The sequence below is a fragment of the Scylla paramamosain genome, chromosome 23 (genome assembly GCF_035594125.1).
Source record: "Scylla paramamosain isolate STU-SP2022 chromosome 23, ASM3559412v1, whole genome shotgun sequence".
NCBI classification, from domain to species: Eukaryota; Metazoa; Arthropoda; class Malacostraca; order Decapoda; family Portunidae; genus Scylla; species Scylla paramamosain.
In genome coordinates, this window is record NC_087173.1 from 18,540,569 (window position 1) to 18,560,089 (window position 19,521).

Here is a 19,521-nt window from a genome sequence, read left to right on the forward strand (position 1 = left end):
AAAACGTGAGCATTAATAATTAGTAAGACTTTTATTTCATATTCATATTTGTAAGAAAAAAAAAACTTACTTCACCTACGAATGTTATTATAAGATTTAAGTTGATTAATAAACAGAAGAATACGCGTAGGAAATTAATATTTTTTTTTTTATTTGTATGGGAGGAAAAAAAACTCAATTGACTTCCGAATATCATAATAGAAGAGATGGGCTGATGAATAACTAACGAGAATAAATATGCAGGTAACTTTTGTGTGAAGTGAATAAGGCTTCTCTATGATATTTGTACTTGTAAGGAAGAAGAAGAAAAAAAAAGAAAATCGTTGTATTGTTTCTATATTGTGATCCTATAAAGGGAAAGAAAAAGATTATTACTCGTGTGTTTATTTTGCTCAGAACACTCCGCCGTCTTATCAGGAGCACCACAACAGACTCCAGTGCTGCAGATCTAAAGGCGGCAACACGGAGCCAATCTGAGGCGTGAGTCCTAACAAAAACTCCTCTCACCGCCGTCACCACTTCATAGTTGTACATTACCAGTTTATCAGTTTATTACTCCACCAGTACCACCTCACCAGTCTCCCAGTACAGCCCACCAGTCTACCGGTACAGCCCACCAGTCTCCCAGTATTGTACAGTTCTACGTAACCAACCCTGATTAATAAGTCAGCGTGTAGAATTATACATGTTTCCAAAAGTTTTCCTATATTAAAGTAGCAGTTTAAGCTTAGAATCGTCCAGAAACCTTCGCTCACCAGGCCAACCCTCTAATCAAATATTTACCTTAATTCAGACAGGAAACAAGAGGCCGTACGGGACATTAGGAAGGTTTGCAAGAGTTTCTGTTTCAAGGTGACAGTTTAACAAGGATTCGTCATCATCATTGACTATAAAATATCTTAGAAGCTGGCAAAATAGAATAAAAAAAAAGACAATATCGAGTAGGAACACCCATATTTCAATACCACCTCATATAACACAATAAAAAAAATATAAAAGATAAGAACTCATTGCAATTACAAAGATACGAGAGATCGGGAGACGGATGCAGAATAAAACAATATTACAAACACCCACATTTCATTACCACCACATATTCCACACACTTAAAAAAAACACCTAAAAACTTGATACGGTTTCTAAATCTCACTCACAAAACACGAGAGATGAGGAGATGAAGACGTGGCACCTCAGCACCTCCCTGACGTCACGCCATCCCGATCAGCAGACCAGTGAACAAGTGACCAACCGCCAGTGTGCTGCAGGAAGTGACTGGGAGAGGAGGGTAATTCGCCTCGTGTGCCCGTGTGTTGTGTTCGTGGTGCAGTGTGGCGTGAGGATATCTTTGGTGATGTTGTGGTGTGTTATGTGCACTGGTGTGTTGGCAAGGATACAAACTTTGACACTAAAACACACACGCATACATGAAATTCCTTATGTTTCCACGTGACGCAACATAACATACGTACACACACATACACAAATGACCTAATACGTACACACACACACACACACATGATCTAATACGCACATAATATACACATAGTACACGATGCCACATACACGTACCATACAGCCATACATACATACATACATACAGTCATTCCCTCACGTCCGATGCAGTTCAAAGACTAAAATACGTGTAATTGTTAACTACCACAAAGTTTGAACTAGCCATTACTCCCCCCCTCCTTTCCTTCCTCTCCCTTCATTACTCCCCCATCCCCTTCCTCCTTGTTCCACTCCTTCCCTCCCTCTCTCCCTCCCCACCATCTCACCAACGCCACCTCGCGACACAACAAGCACTTATAGGCTGTTTGAAATCCACTAGGCCTAGTTATTACCTTCCATGGTCTAGCTGTGTCCTTTATGGAGTGACTGTGTGTACATGACGCCACTAACACGTGCATGACGCCGCAAATACGTACATGAGCTCCATCTATGTACGTACACACACACACACACACACACACACACACCTGGTAACATTCCACATCCATCTACGAGAATATCCACTTCTCGCCACATCCACCACCGCGGTATCAAGTGTATCCACCTCCTTCAGTATCCACGCAACGCCACATCCATCGTCCACCAGGTTCAACGTCCACCGGCTGGCTGCACCTCCACCTGAACCACCCCAGCAGGTCAGTCTCAGGTAATCACGGTCATCAGCTCACCTGTGTGTCCGTGGTGAACTCAATGAAAGCAAATGTGGAAGAGGGACGTTTGAAGACACTTGTTAAATTCTGAATAATACTTTTCTTTCTTTTTCTTTCCTTTTTTTTTCTTTTCTTTCGTTTTTTTTTTTTTTTTTTTTTTTTACTATAAGGACTGTCACCTTCATTGGGTCTTGTTTATAATTTTGTTTGGTGTCCTAGCCTCTCTTACATTAAAAATCCTTAAAAACTGGATAAAAAATATGTATAAAGAATGATGACATGAATAGAATTAAAATATGAATGACACAAGTAGTACAATGTTGTTGAAATAAGATTTATTTAAATTATAAAGTTGTTTATTTTTTTTTACGTGCCAAGGAGACTTGCAAGAAGCACAAAAATGGGGAGAGAGTCCACTCAACTCGTCGCTCCCAAGAGTGTCGAGGAAGGAGTAAAATAAACAAGCAAACAGTTAAATAAATAAAGCTAATTTAGTTCAGAAGGTGTCTCGGTAAACAACACTGCATACATACTTGTCATAAAGGCTTCACATTATAAGTACATTTTCATCACCTTCCATATAAATCAGAACAAAAAAAAAAAAAGACAATATTTAATTTCTTTCAATAATCATATTACAATTTTGTCATAATAGCGAAAATATCCCATTTCACCTAACCTAACCTACCTGAGCATCGCCCCTCCACCTGCTGTGCTGCCCTCTGTCACCCTTCAAACACTTTCCTTTAAGCGAGCCAATTAAATGAGAGAAGCCTGTGACGTCAGGTGGAGTAATGAATGAAAATAAATACTGCCTATAAAAAAGAAAGAAAAAAAAAATAGTAAGCTACTCAGGTGTGGTGGTCAGGCGGTTTGGAGAAGAGGACGTATTAAATCATAAACATTTAGCTCTCTGAACCCACTTGCCTTTTTATACTCTTATTTGTGGCTAATATTAGATGTTATTAAAGCTTGTATTCGTAAACGCTTTCCTCTCTCACCAAGGCTATTTTCAAAGGCCACAGAGATCGCTTCGTGTGGTTTTTCAAGGGTGTTTTCGTATTAATGAGGCAGTGTCGCGATTAACCTTCCATTGTAATGATGAAAACACCCTTCAAAACCACAGTAATTTCCACCACAACAAACCAGTTTCCACTACAGCTACAATCATGAAAACACACTTGAAAACCACAGGAACTTCCACTACAACCAATATCCACTACAATCCATCAAACGCAAGAGATGAATAAGATGAATAAGATGAATTATATTTATGAACAGTGTACCCTTAATTGGACGAATGTTCCCTTAAAATCTTTACCCATTGTCTAGTGAAACTCCCGCTCTGGAAAACCAATCATCATACAATTCTGACAAACAGCAGGCCATTTCAGCAAGATTCAAGCGGCCTCATGTATTGTAAGGCTTTAAATCACACTCAACATTTATCATTACTGTTGTTAATACTCGTGCTGATATTATTATTCCGGGAGTGACGTGGAGAGCCTGTGTTTTCAACGTGCACCTCGCCCACGCCCGCGCACACACACACACACACACACACACACACACACACACACACACACACACACACCTTCCCATGCTTCCTATTTTTGAATTCGTGAAATTAAGAAACTCATTGGGGAATAATAGAAATTAATCTTGAGAGAGAGAGAGAGAGAGAGAGAGAGAGAGAGAGAGAGAGAGAGAGAGAGAGAGAGAGAGAGATTGTCGGATCCATTTTCATTATTTTTATTATTATTATTATTATTATTATTATTATTATTATTATTATTATTATTATTATCATCATCATCATCATCATCAATATCTATCGTCGTTATTTTCAGTACTTGTCATTATCCTCCTCCTCCTCCTCCTCCTCCTCCTCCTCTTCATCATCATCATCATCATCATCATCATCATCATCATCATCACCACCACCACCACCATCATCACCACCACCACCACTCACCATCTACCATCACTATCGTATCCATCACTATCATCACTATTACTGACCCATCAACCTTTTCATTATCACCATTCTCCTCACCACCACCACCACCACCACTACCATGACAGCAGTGTGAGGCATTACCAGTCCATCCACATATACACACACACACACACACAGACGGACGGACGGACGGACAGACAGGCAAACAGGCGTAAATAACAGAAGTTGCAAGAGCCTTGTTGAATATATAAATAGGGTTAATAATTATATGGTGTGAATTATAGCCCTTACACACACACACACACACACACACACACACACACACACACACACACACAGTAAAACAATCACAATATATACACAAATATAGTAATTTTTCATTTGTTTGTTTTACGTGACTCATAAAGGGGAGGAAAGACGTGTCAGTTTGTATGTACGATAATTACTGAAAATGTACGATATAGGAAGGAGACGTACCGTGTATATACGTAAAAGTGAGCGATGGTATATGAAAACATTACTTGATTTGCGAAGTGATTAATTTTTTTTTTCGTTTTATTATTTTTGTATCGGTTAATTTGTATAATGACATATTTTTAGCTATTCATTTGTTTATTTCTATTTTTAACGTTAAAATTTACCTAGGTACTTACATTCTCTCTCTCTCTCTCTCTCAGATTACAAATGTTGTCACGTGTCGCTCTGAAATGATGCGCTCAGCGAGATTTTATCAATATTCAGGCAGCGGCTGGGAGGGTTTGTCGCCACCATCACCTGTGCCTTGGGCCGTGAGGGGGACTACCGCTTAGTGCTGGCCTTGTCAACACTGCCCGCTACCACCACCACCACCACCACCACCATAATTACTACTACCATCCTTACTACCACTACTACTATTTATCTTTCCTTCTACATGATATTGTTTTTATTTTTTCGTATTTTCATCACCACCACCCCACTACCATCACCACCACCACCATCATCATCATCATCATCATCATCAACATCAACAGCAACAACAACAACAACAACAACAACAACAACATTGCTATTACTATTGTTTATCGTTCCTACTAGATTTTATTGTTCTTCTCATCCTCCACCACCACCACTACCACCGCCACCACCACCACTACTGCTATTATTACTACGCTTTCTCTCGTATTAGGTATTGTTGTTTTTCCTTTACTCACCACCACCACCACCACCACCACCACGACCACCACCACCTAATACTAACAATTTTACCGGTTACAGTACAAATTGATATAGTTTCCAAGGATGTTTGACAAAAATTCTATACCATTAATAGGGATAAAACAGAACACCCATATACAATCATCACTGTGGCTTTTGAAATGGTGTTTATGAGAGTTTCAATATAAACACTTGAAAATACAGGACTTCCATTCATCTCCCACCATCTCCTCTTCCTCAATCCTCCCCTTTATCAACAACTTTCTCCCTCCTGACATCCTCTTTACCTGCACCTCTCTCCCTCCTTATCCTCCCCTTTCTTTCATCCTCACTCTCTCCTAATCTCCTGTTTACCATTTCCTCTCCCCCAAATCCCGTCTTTATTCCTCCTGTCTCCCCTCTAAGCTCCCCTTTACTCCCTCCTCTCTCCTAACCTCCCATCTACTTCCTCCTCTCCCTGATAGCCTCCTCGTTTTCCTCCTCCTCCTCCTCTCCTAACCTCCCCTTTACCACCACTTCTCTCCCTCCTAACCTCCCTTTTACCTCCTCCTCCTCCTCCTCTAGTCACCCAAGACACCCCCCTCCCCACCCCGCACCGCCATCCAGTGTGTGCCTCTGACAGAATTAACGCAAATGCAAGTATTAATTAATGTGCAATGGGAATTAAAAACAGGTTGCATCCTTCGCTCTGTCTGTTCAGGGCGAGAATGTTTTTCCTCTTTTTTTAAATCGTCCAGGAGAGAAAAAAATGCAAGTTACTATGGGTCGTGTGGGTATTATGCCTCGCCGCTTCCTGGTGTCCCGGTAAACCTTAATTCACTGACTAATTGTTGCAGGAATTGTGTCGTGGGCATTGTACGGGAGTTAGGGTGATGGTGGTGGTGGTGGTGGTGGTGGTAGTTATAGTTGTTGTTGTAGTGAAGGTGGAAGAGGAAAAAAAAAACAATAATAGCTAGTACGAAAGATTAGTAGTAGTAGTAGTAGTAGTAAAGGTGGTGGAGAAAAACTAATAGCTAATAGGAAAGAGAAGTAGTAGTAGTAGTAGTAGTAGTAGTTGTTGTTGTTGTTGTTGTTGTGAAAATGGACAAAAAAACAGTAGTAAATATAGGAAAAATAAACATTATTATAATAATAATAATAATAATAATAATTATTATTATTATTATTATTATTATTATTATTATTATTATTATTATTATTATTATTATTATTATTATTACTAGTGGTAGTAGTAGTAGTAGTAGTAGTAATAGTAGTACAAGTAGTAACAGTAGTAGTAGTCCTGAAAATACCCTTGAACACCCTCAGTAAGTCAAATAGAACCATGAAAACGTCTTTGATACTCTTCACTTCCACTAGAACCAATGAAGCTGTCATCGGAACCATGAAAACACCATTGCAAGCCTTTTCAACCAACGTCATCGCGATCCAGTCGAACTACCACTGGGGTCATGAAATTACCCTTGAAAACCTTTAGCTTCCAATAGAGTCCGTTTAACTATCACTAAAACCACGAAAACCCCATGAACCCCCTATAACCTTACATTAGAACTTGTAAAAATATCATTAGAATCCTAAAAACACCCTTGAAAATCTCAGTAACTTCCACTAGAGCCTGTTCAACCTCGATAACTGCCTCTAAAATTAAAAGCATCACTAAAAAAAACATGAAAACACCTTTGAAAATCCCGATGATATCCACTAGAGTCAAAAACCATTACAAAAAACATGAAAACGTCTTTGGAGTCCTTAGGAACTTCCACTAGAGCCTGTTTAACTTCAATAACTTCCTCTACCATGAAAACATCTTTGAAAACCCTCTTGCTTCCACTCGTGCTTGTTAAAAAAGTAGGCAAAATAATCCTCTAAAATCTCTTGAGGATTATGAGAAGAGAGGAGACACGTAGGCCAGTTGTCTTATGCATGTTGCTGTCACTAGCGCCATCTACGAGTGAGCAGCGCCACTACAGTAAGTCGAGGCTGTTCTCTGAGTCACCTGATGGTCATTAAGTATTGTGTCGGTGCAGCTGTTGTGTTGTTGTTGATGTGTCCCTGTTCCTGTGTGTTGATGGATCTCTCACTCTCTCTCTCTCTCTCTCTCTCTCTCTCTCTCTCTCAGTAATTCTTTTTTTTTCTTTATTTTGTAGTTCATTATTAAATTTATTGCAGGTCTCTGATATGTTTTTTTTTTGTCTTTTTTTCTTTGTTTCCTTTTTTGTTATTATTATTATTATTATTATTATTATTATTATTATTATTATTATTATTATTATTATTATTATTATTATTCTCCTTTTGTTTACGAGAGGAAAGACACTTTACATCTTCGCTCTGTAACCTTTATTATTACGTAATGTGTCTATCTATTTGTTTATATGTTAATCTATCTATCATTCTATCTATCTATTCACAGGTGCCCAGTGCAAGGAGCGTCTGCCCACACCACCACCACCACCACCACAACACACCCAGCTGATAAGGTACAGTAAATACGCAACTTCCTTTATTTTCTTATTGCTTATGTGTCTAACTGAGGTACTGTCCTTTTGTCTGTCTGGTAAGGAGTTAGGTTACGTTTGGTTAGGTTAGATGAGGTTTTTATGTAATATTTTATAGTTTTGTTTCTTATCATACTTAATGGATGTGATGAGTTTGGCCAGGTTAGGTTAGGTTAGGTTAAGTTAGGTTAAGGTGGGTTAGGTTTGTGTGTGATATATTGTAGTTTTGTTCGTAAGCATGGAAGTGATGAGTTTGGCCAGGTTGAGTTAGGTTAGGTTAAGTTAGGTTAAGTTAGGTTAGGATAAGTAAGGTTAAGTTAGGTTAGGTTAAGTTAGGTTAAGTTAGGTTAGGTTAGGTTAGGATAAGTAAGGTTGTTAGGTTAGGTTAGGTTAAGTTAGGTTAGGTTAGGTTAGGATAAGTAAGGTTGTTAGGTTAGGTTAGGTTAGGTTAAGTTAGGTTAGGTTAGGTTAAGTTAGGTTGATTTAGGTTAGGTTAGGTTAAGTTAGGTTAGGTTAGGTTAGGATAAGTAAGGTTAATTTAGGTTAGGTTAGGTTAAGCAAGGTTAAGTTAGGTTAGGTTAAGTTAAGTTAAGTAAGGTTAGATTAGGTTAGGTTAGGTTAGGTTAGGTTAAGCAAGGTTAAGTTAGGTTAGGTTAAGTTAAGTTAAGTAAGGTTAGATTAGGTTAGGTTTGTGTGTGATATAATGTAGTGATGAGTTTGGTCAAGTTTGCGTGCCATTACTTTCAAGAGTATTATTATTATCACGAGTATTTTTTATTTTGTTATTCTTCTAAGGAAATGGTAAGAAAAAGAATATAAGAAATAGTAAGAAAAAATATGATTATAATGAAACGTAACTGTGGTGCCGAAAGATAGTGAAGGTGACGAAAATTATAAGAACTGTAAATAATATAACGAATGATGGTGATGATGATGATGATAATAGAATGATGGTGATGATGATGATGATGATGATGATAGTGAAGTTGGAGAGAAGAGGAGGAGGAGGAGGAATCTGAGGCGGAGGAAGATGAGTAGGAGTAGGGAAAGAGGAGGAGAAGGAGGAAGAAAAGGAGGGGGAAGATGACAAGGGAAATAGGAAAAGGAAGATGATGAGAAGAGTAACAGGAGAAGTAGGAAGAGGAGTAAGATAAAAAGAGGAAGAAGAGGAGAAGGAGTAGGAAGATGAAGAGGTGGAGGAGGAAGAGGATGAGGTTTAAGATGATGAAAAGGAAGAGGAGGAAGGAAAAGAAGAGGAGGAAAAGGAAGAAGTGGAGGAGGAGGATGGAGAGGAGGAAGAGGAACCTTACTTTAAAAGAAAAAAAATATATAGGAGTTTTCGAGCCCCGATAAAAAAAAATAAATAAATAAATAAAAAATAAATAGAAAAAAAATAGAAATAAAGAAAGACAGTATGAAAATTAGCAACGAGCACCACACAAATTAAAGCACCGAATCAACAAAAATAGAATACAATAAAATAAATAAAGAAATGAATAAAATCATTAATTGAAAAAATACAACGCTCACATAAACATCAAATAGGAAACTTGAAAAAAAAAGAAAAAGAATGAAAAGCGAAAAAAAAAACACGAAGGATTACAAACACCATTCACACGCAGAGAGAGAGAGAGAGAGAGAGAGAGAGAGAGAGAGAGAGAGAGAGAGAGAGAGAGAGAGGGCTGGGTAGGAGACGGGACCAGCAGCACCAGTAGTAGCAGTACCTGTATAAACATTTACATCACAATGCTCGTGTTTATCCGGTATTGGTATTTGGTGCGGTTTATATTGACTCATTAAGCGGGAAATGCGCGGCGGGAGCGGGCGGCTGTCGGGGCGGCCATCGGTATAAACAGCTGTCGGGCCGCGGGTGTAATTCCCTCTGTGCTATTGGGATTCGCTTTCCCCGCCCATTTTATGAAGCCTCGGAACGGAACAGCGAAACGTGACGCATCCTTCGCACTGCCGGAACGAGAGAGAGAGAGAGAGAGAGAGAGAGAGAGGGAGGGAGGTACACACACACATACACGACATACGTAAGACGAAACAAAGATAAAATAAGCAATCTTGCATATATACCAAGAGAGAGAGAGAGAGAGAGAGAGAGAGAGAGAGAGAGAGAGAGAGAGAGAGAGAGAGAGAGAGAGAGAGAGAGAGAGAGGACAGGAACACCGCCGTTAATCTCTATGCAAAACTAAATAATCCAATAATCGGGCCATTCCCTGCAGACACCCCCCAAAGGACTGCAATAATCCGTATCAAGGCCGAAATATAAAAGGATACACAACATTACACCGATTTGTTGTGGCGGCGCTGACGGGGAAAAGAAAACGGGAGCCAGTGTCAGTGTGCGGCGGGGCGGATAGAGGGAGCTAGTGTGCCGTTGATTGCATTATTTTGTAAGGCGAAGTGGGAATTGCGAGATGAAGGGGAGGGGAGATGGTTGTGAGAAGAGGAGGAGGAGGAAAGAAAGAGAGGATGAATGAAAGGAGATAGAATGGGGAGGAAAAGATGGTTGAGAGAGTAAGGGGAAGAGGAGAGAAAGTAAAGGAGAATGGGGAAGGAAGGATGACTGGGAGACGAGGAGGAAGGAAGTGAGGAAGAATGAAAGGAGATAGAATGGGAAGGAAAAAATGGTCGAGTGAGAAGAGGAAGAGAAGAGAAAGTGATAGGGAATGGGAAGAAGAGATGGTTGAGAGAGTAGGAGGAAGAGGAGGGGAAGAGGAAATGAGGGAGAATGTTGAGGAAAGATGACTAAGGAATGAGTAAGATAAATTTGTACTAGAGAAGAGAATGAGAAGATTTTTGGGAGAAGAGGAGAGGGAAGAAGAGGAGAGGAACTAAGGGGGGGGGACTTGGTGGTAGTAGGGAAAAGGATGGGGAGGAAAGGATAGTTGGGAATGAGTGAGGGAGTGAAGAGAATGTTAGTTCGTGATAAGGTATTGTGTCTCGTTCTGAAATAAGCAATATAGATTAGTGAAGATACGGAGGATAATTTAGCAGTATTTGAAGGAGAAAGAGGAAGAGGATAGATTGGGTTTACGAAGAGACAAAGAAGGAACGATACAATTTTATGGACACACACACACACACACACACACAGAGAGAGAGAGAGAGAGAGAGAGAGACTTCGACCTTGAAATTTACGATACTCAAACATCCCCACGTCTCTCTCGTTGCGCGGTTCGCTAGTATCGTTCAAAAATTTCCTTTCGGTCACTCCTGCCTGCCCGATCCCTAAACCTTACCCCCCCCATCCCTCCTCCCCCCATTCCGTATCCAAGTCCCCCTCCCCATCCAACGAACGAGCCAGCCAGCCAGCCAGCCTCCCTTCCATTCCCTCTCCCTCTCTCTTCCCCAGCTCCCACCCTTCTCCAGTTCTCCCCTGCCATCCCCTTACTCTCCTCTCCCCTCCTCCACTTCCCCATTCATCCACCCTGTCCACTACCCTTCCCCTCCATCCTGACCCCTACCCTTCCCCTATTTAGCCCCTCCACTTCCCTAGTCATCCATCCTCCCTACTGTTCCCTCCCCTTCTCCCCCTCCTCCCCCCTTCTCAGCCAGCCAATCATGTAACCCGATGAACCAGCCAATCCCACGCCTCGCTCGTGAAGTCTGACCGTGTCGTCGTGAAGCTTCGAAACTGGTGAGCCTTTATAATGAAGCGTTTGAGCGAATCAGTGAAGCATTTGAAACATTTGAAGTAGTTTTTTGTTTTATTTATTTTTAGGTAGTCTGGTTGAAGAAATATGAGATGAGTGAGTGGATGATAGAAAAGTTGATAAATATTGAGGAAAGAAAGGCGAGATGTATACTACTATTAGTGATAAAATAAGATATAAAAAATAGTATTGCCGAGATAAAGTAAATAGTATTGCCGAGAGAGAGAGAGAGAGAGAGAGAGAGAGAGAGAGAGAGAGAGAGAGTCAGGAAAGGATTTACGAAAGCAAATCTCTCTCTCTCTCTCTCTCTCTCTCTCTCTCTCTCTCTCTCTCTCTCTCTCTCTCTCTCTCTCTCGGCTTCGTATTGAAAGGGGACCATCTCTTGAGGGGGTGATGGGGGTGAAGGGATGATGTGAAGGGGCTTACGGGGGATGGGGGGGTACAGGAGATGGGATGTAATGTGCAGGACTGAGACGAACTGGAGTGATGGGGATGTGGACTTGAAGGGGTGATGGGGAAGTGATGAGGATGTGAAGGGCTTGAGTGATGGGTTAAGAGAAGGATGATGATGGTAGCAATGGTGGTGAGTTTGGGTTTGTCGGTTTTAAAGTAGTAGTAGTAGTAGTAGTAGTAGTAGTAGTAGCAGTGATGGTAGTAGTAGTAGTAGTAGTAGTAGTAGTAGTAAGGGAGTTGGTGGTGGTATTGACAGTAGTAGTAGTAATAGTAGTAGTATTGGCTGTAGTAGTAGTAGTAGTAGTAGTAGTAAAAATATTTATAGATGAAATTTACAACCATATTATTTTCTTTTGAGTATTATCTAAGTCCTCCCTCCTCCTCCTCCTCCTCCTCCTCCTCCTCCTCCTCCTCCTCCTCCTCCTCCTCCTGTTCCTTATTCTCCCTGTAACATTTTTCTCTCATGAATAATTCTTTCTTTGTAAGCAGCCTTCGATCCTTCCTTCTTTAATATTTTCCCTCGTGTAATTTCCATTTTCCATTTATTTCCTGGCTGCAATTATTCATTCTTTTCCGTTGTTATTTTCTGCATGATTTTTCGTGTCTTCATTCCTTCTTGTTTTCTGTTCCTTCATTTATTTACTTTTGTTGTGCATTTATTTGCGTTGAGTTTTATTCTCATTTTTATTATTATTTTTTTTTCTTTATTCATTGCTTGGTGTTGTTTGTTCTTTTGTATTTATTATTTTTTTCGTTCGTTTGTTTGATTTTTTGTTTTATTCTCATTTTTTTAAATTAATTTTTGCGTCCGTTCGTCCCTTTTTAGTGTTCCTTTGCATTTCTTTATATTCATTCTTTTATCATTATTCATTTTTATCCTCATTTTTATCAATTTTTTTGTGATCATTTCCCCATTTTTAATCTTGAGCAATAAACATTTTTTTTCCCTCAGTTTTACAAAATAAGCATTTCATTTCTACCTTTTCTTTTACAGGTGTTTATTTTCTTCCTGTTGTAATCATCCTTTCACCTTCCCTTATCCCATCAACATTCCTGACGTGGCACCATCTTCACACAATCTGTTTTCATTATATTTTCATTTTTCTCTTTAGTTTTGTGTAGCTCAGTATCCGCTATAAGTATATTTTTAAATTATTTCCATTCTCTCTCTCTCTCTCTCTCTCTCTCTCTCTCTCTCTCTCTCTCTCTCTCTCTCTCTCTCTCTCTCTCTCTCGCCATCATTATAGAAATGTTATTACAGCTCATTTGCCTTTTAATTTCCAACAATTATTCTTTCATTAAAATTTCCTTCCTTTCTAGCCAACCAGACTGTGAGAATAACGTCTTTCCCTACCTGTATCTCTTCCCTGTTTGGCCATCCTCTCTTAATATAATACATGTACTTTGGTTTCCCCTCTTACCATTCTTCCACACAAGTTTCCTTCCTTCGTGTCCCTCCAGTACCCAAAGCTACGTCTTGTATTACTATTCTTTTTCCTCAGGTGTGTTTCCTTCAGTACATCTTTGTAGTATGACAGTTTAATGTCGATATGAATACATTTCTTTTTTTTTTTTCTACAGCTAAACATTCAGCAGTATTTCTTCTCTCGATGGCCATCTTCTAATTTAAACACATTTCTATTCATTTTTTCTTTTAACAATTGTTCCATACGAGTTTTCCTTCTTTTCCAACATCCAGTATCTATAGGTTTGTCTTGTACATCCATTTCTTTCACTCCTTTCTTTTTCCAGTATCATGTATAAATATATCGGTATTCAGTACTAGTATGTATATATAAACACATTTTTTTCTATTATTTTCCAATAGCCAAACGTTAAACAGTAATACATCATTTCCCTACCAGCATTATTTTTTTCCCTACACAAACCAGGTCTTTCCTGATATAAGCGCATTTCCTTTAGTTTCTCCTTCAGTGATCCTTCCATACAAGTTTTCTTCCTTTCTAACCTTCTAATAAGTAAAGTTTTTCATTTTGTACTCCTGTTTCTTTCATCCTTTCCGTCTTCCAGTGTTTCTTCCTAGTATATCCCTCTTATTTAGGTTTAAACGCATATTATTATTATTTTCCTACAACCAAATGTTCAATCACACTTGGAGAGCAGCTTTTCCTACCAATATGACACTTTCTTTCATTTCTGTTCTAGTGATTCATACAAGTTTCCTTCCTTCTTAACCGTCTTGTAAATCTATTCTTTTACTCATTCCTTCTTATTATAACCGTCTTATGTAGTTATAAATATATTTCTTATTACTTCCTTACAAATAGATGTTCCGTAAGAGCTTCCTTCCTTTTTTGTGACCGTCTCTCCTTGCCTACTCTTTCCTTCTCCCAGTATTTTTCCTCTTAAGACCATGCTGTGTAAACATTTCTTGATTATTTTCCTAAAACCAAAGATTTCATAAAGATTTCCTCTCTCCCCAGCAACCATCTTGTAACCGAACCTTCGTCTTGTAATTTTATTTTCTCTCGTTTTCCTCCTTCCAGTATTTCTCTTACAACCATCTTATACAAATACGATTCCCTTTTATCTTACGAAGCTTCCCATAAGAATTTCCTTCCCTTGCAGGCATTCAGTAACTAAATCTTTGTCTTGTAACCGTAACTCTCCCTTCTTCCCTCCGGCGAGCCTCTTCTCCTCATTGGTCCGTCCCATGTAGATATAAACATTTTCCTCATTTGTTTTACCAGCACCAACATTTCATATTTTTTCTTCCTTTGCAGTTATGTTGTGACTAAGCTTTGTCTTGTTATCGTAGTTCCTTATCAGTCTTAATTCTTTGTAGTATTTTCTCTTCTTGTAACAGTTTTACGTAGGCTTAAACAAATTCATTATTTTCCTGTAGCTAAACATTCCACAAAAACGTCATCCTTTTCCTGCATCTTGTAAGTAAACTTTATCACAGTTCTCCCACTCTTTTCTCCTTACATTATTTCTTGTAGCAGTTTTATGTAAACAAATTTGTTATTTTCGTACAAGTGACTGCTTCATAAAAGTCTCTTCCCTTTCCAGCATCTCGTAAGTAAACTTGATCCAGTAATTGGGGCGTTGGCAATGGTCTGGAAGAAATGCCAGACTCACCAGTCGACTTAATTTTACACAAAAAAACTGTATGCTGGGCGAAAAAAAAACCTTTACGTCATTTGTGTGTTATCAAACCAACTAATGAAATATTAGGAACATTTTTATCCACCATCATCAAGTAGAGAACAAGAAGTGAGGCACAACGAGCTAAGCTAAATCCTGTGCTTTATTACCTTGAGACGAATGTTATTCTTTCCTCTCTATATAAGTTTACTTTATCCATTTAAGATATACATTTAACGTAAAACTTAATAAATCCTGGAATATGTGAAGAAAAGCAACCATGTTTTAATGCGAAATTTTATCAGGAAGCTGGTGAAGATTGCCTGTTGACTCTGTACCGCGAAACGACCAACTTGTGAAATATACCAGCCGCCCAACACTGAAAACTTAACCATTCGTAAAATCTCCCATTTTATTTTCTCTCTTTCTCCTTCCAGTGTTTCTAGTAACAGTTCCACATAGACACATCTCTTTACTACTTTCTTACAGCTGAACATTCCTCACAAAATCTCTTCTCTCCAGGCATCCAGTAATCAAATCTTCGTCTTGCAACTTTACCACTTCATCTTTCCTTGAGCAGACCTTTCCTCTTGTATACAAACAATTTTATACACATATTTTCCCACAAGCGACACTCCATAAAAGTTTTGGTCGTTTTCCAGTGTCCAGACGTTCCTCCAGTCATTTCTCATTCAGCCTTATCTCCTTCCTGTATTTTCCCTCGTGTGACAATCCTAAATAGACCCAATTCTTTTATTATTTTCCTACAAGTATCGTTCCAGGAAAAAAAAATCCTCTTTCCAGTAACTCATCATTCAGTCTTTCTCCATTCCAGTATCCTCTCGTATTGCAAGCCTACGAGTACATATCTTTCTTTCTTATTTTCCTGCAACTAGTTTTCCATGAAGGTTTTCTGTCTTTCCAGTAACCAACCTTCCTGTCACTCCTAGCTCATCTTTTCTTCTCGTCACTCCTCACTCAGTCTTTCCTCCTGCCAGTATTTCCGCATATGGAAAATCGACATATCTCTTGTTATTGTGTTTCTACAACTACTGGTTTTCCATAAAATTTTCCTGCCTTTCCAGTAACCAAACCTCATTCCAATCGCCCAGTCTCTCTTCCTTCCAGTATTTCTCCTTCGTTCAGCAATCCTACATGCATTTCCTTTACTTTCCTTCATAAACACCTTTCTTTTACAGTTTCCCTACACTTTTCCATAAGATTTTCCACTTTCCAGTAACCAAACTTCAGTCACTCAATGTTACGTCCAAGATTTTCTCCTTTATACAGCAATCCTACATACATTTCCTTTACTTTCCTTCATAAACACCTTTCTTTATTACTTCCCTACACTCTGTTCCCCATAAAAGTTCTCCTCTCTTTCCAGTGACCAGACCACCACCTCGTAACTCCTTACTTTCTCGTTCCTTCTTCCTCACAGTATTTCTTCCTTGTATAACCTCCCTCTTACTCCCCACAACACTTTTCCGAGGCCGTAGGGAAGGGAGGAAGGCGAGGCTCGGTATTTACATGTGAAAGAGGGTGTGGAGGAGGCCCTTGGCAGGCGGCGGGAGAGGTGTTCCCTAAGGGCCTGGGGGAGGGGAGGGAAGGACGAAGGAGGCGAAGCAGGAGGAGGAGGAGGAGGCAAAGAAAACCACAACACACTGCTGCTCTGGAAAGAAACTCAGTCATCCATTGCTGCCTCCAGGGAACTGCTGAGGGTGCTGAGAGAGAGAGAGAGAGAGAGAGAGAGAGAGAGAGAGAGAGAGAGAGAGAGAGAGAGAGAGAGAGAGAGAGAGAGAGAGGAGGGGGGGATGAACGTTAGACTGTGAGAAGAGAGGAATGAAGAGGAAGGATGAACTAGGAAATGGAGAGATAAAGGAAGGAAGAGAGAGAGAGAGAGAGAGAGAGAGAGAGAGAGAGAGAGAGAGAGAGAGAGAGAGAGAGAGGAAAAACGAAAGACATAGGGAGAGAATTACGAGGAAGAAAGGAGTGGAGAACGAAAGAGAGAAAGAGAGGGAGAGAGAGAGAGAGGAAGAGGCGAGACTAAAGGCGAAGAGGAAGAGGAAGGAAGGAGGAAAGAGCGTCTAAAAGAGGGGAAAGAAGGATCCTTGGAGAAGAAATTGAAGGAGTGAAAGGAAGGAAGGGGAAGGAGGAAGAAAGTAAGGAAAGACGACAAGGAGGAAGATGAGGAAGAAGGATGAGATTTTGAGGGAGAAAGGAGGAAGAAACGAATGATGGAGAGGAAAGGAGAGAGGGAGGGAGGGAGGTAGGGAGGGAGGAGGAGAAGGAAGGGATGGTGGGGGATAAAGAGAGAGAGGGAGAGAGGGAGGGAAAGGGAATGTCTTTGATGAACGAAAGAATCAGAGAGAGAGAGAGAGAGAGAGAGAGAGAGAGAGAGAGAGAGAGAGAGAGAGAGAGAGAGAGAGAGAGAGAGAGAGACGAAAGACCTTACCATGCAAAGAAGGAAGAGATGAAAGTAAAAGGAAGGAAGGAAAATAAGAGACTTACTCGGACGGAAGGAAGAAGGAGAAAAGGAGGAAAGGGGAGAAAAGAGAAGAGGAGGAGAGATTTCTGAGTAGGACAAGTCGGAAAGAGGAAGAAGCAGCAAAGGATGAGGAGAAAGCTGGTACTTGAGAAGGAGGTCAGCGTGAAGGAGGAAGAGAGGAAGGAGGAGAGAGAGGGGAGTGAGTGAGAGAAGAGTGTATGCGTGTGTTTGTGCGTGTTAGGAAGAAAGAGGAGTGACTGGCGGTGAGGGAGGTGAGTAAGGGAGAGATAAGAAAGGTGAATGAATAGACGGTTGGACAAGTGAGAGGAGGAAGACGAGTGAATGAAAGAGTGAAGAAGGGAATTAGAGAGACAGTACGTGTGTGAGTGAGTATGAGAGTGAATGATGAAATAGGAAAATGAATACGTGAACAGATGGAATGAGGGAGGAAGGAAGGAAGAAAGGAAGTAAGCGGGGTGCAGAGAAAATATATAAAATCTTGAGGGTGAGTGAATGAACGAGGAAACAGTAAGATGAGTGCGCAGAAAGAAAACAAGGAAGGGAAAGTTGAGAGGATAAATTAATTGGTGAGTGAATAAGAGAGAAAGAGAGAGAGAGGAAGATACACACACACACACACAAACACACACACACACACACACACACACGGACTCGCACACTATATAGACAGCCAACCATTCAACCGTTTAGCTTCCGTAGTAAATTGAGAAAAGTGATCTACCAATTGGCAGCGGCGTTTTGGATAAGTGGAGCAAAATACCAAGTGAGCCAATTACCGCACCGCGCCGTCCACCGCCACGCGAGAGGGGGGACGAAAAAAAAAATTGTAAAGGATAGAAATGTTAGAAAAAAATGAAAAAAAGAAGGAAATGAATAAATAAATGAGAATTAAAAAAAAAAGTGAAGGTCTAGGAATATAAAACGTGAAAAGAATAGTAATAATAGTAAGTAAAATAAGGAAATGAAAAGGGAAAAGGAATAAAAATGAAAAGAATAGACGAGGGAAATTATGATAGGGAAGTTGAAAATTTAAATGAAAGTGGTATAAAGGTAAAGGATAGAAATGTAAAAAAAAGGAAAAAAAAAGAAATGATATGAAGCAAAGATGAAAAATAAAAATGTGTGAAGTATAGGAATTTAAAACGTGAAAATGGTAGAAATGTAAAAAAAAAACGAAACGAAAAAGAAAATAGATGAGACATTATGAAAGGAAAAAAAAAAATGAGTGGTAAAGGATGAAAAAAAAAAAAAATGAAATGAGACAAAGATAGCAATGGAGAAGTGAAAAGGATGAGAATGTCAAACGTCAAAAGGGTAGGAATGTAACCAAGGAAAAACAAGAAATTACAAGAAAGAAAGGAATGAAAAAGAAAAGAATAGATGAGAAACATTATGATACGAAAGCTAAAAATAAATTAGAATGATAGAATGGAAATCTTACGAAAAAAAAAAAAATGAAATGAGACAAATGAAAAAAAAGATAGGAATGTATAAAAAGGAAAATAAGGAAATTAAAAAAAAAATAAGATGAATAAATAAGAAAAGAGTACATGAGACTTATGATAGGAAAGCAAAGAATAAATAAAATAAAAAAAATGAATAAAAAAGTAAATTGAATGAGATAAAAACATAAGAATAGAAACAATTAATGATAGAAATGTAAAAAAAAAATAGTTAAGGAATGATAAGAATAGACAATAAAAGCAATAAATGAGAAAGGTGGAAATAAAAAGAAAATTAAATGAGAGAGAAAAATAGGAATAACTAAAGAATAAAGAAATGAGAGAAAGCGATAGGGATAAAAAGAAGAATAAATGGGAGGTACGATAAAAAAAAAAAACACAGAAAAGGAAGATTAGACAGGAGTGGAAAAAAATGGCAGTGGAAAAAAAAAAGAAAATGAAATGAGAGATGATTATATGAATAAAAAAAGTGAGAAGATTATGTAAGAAAAGAAAAAAAAGAACATGAA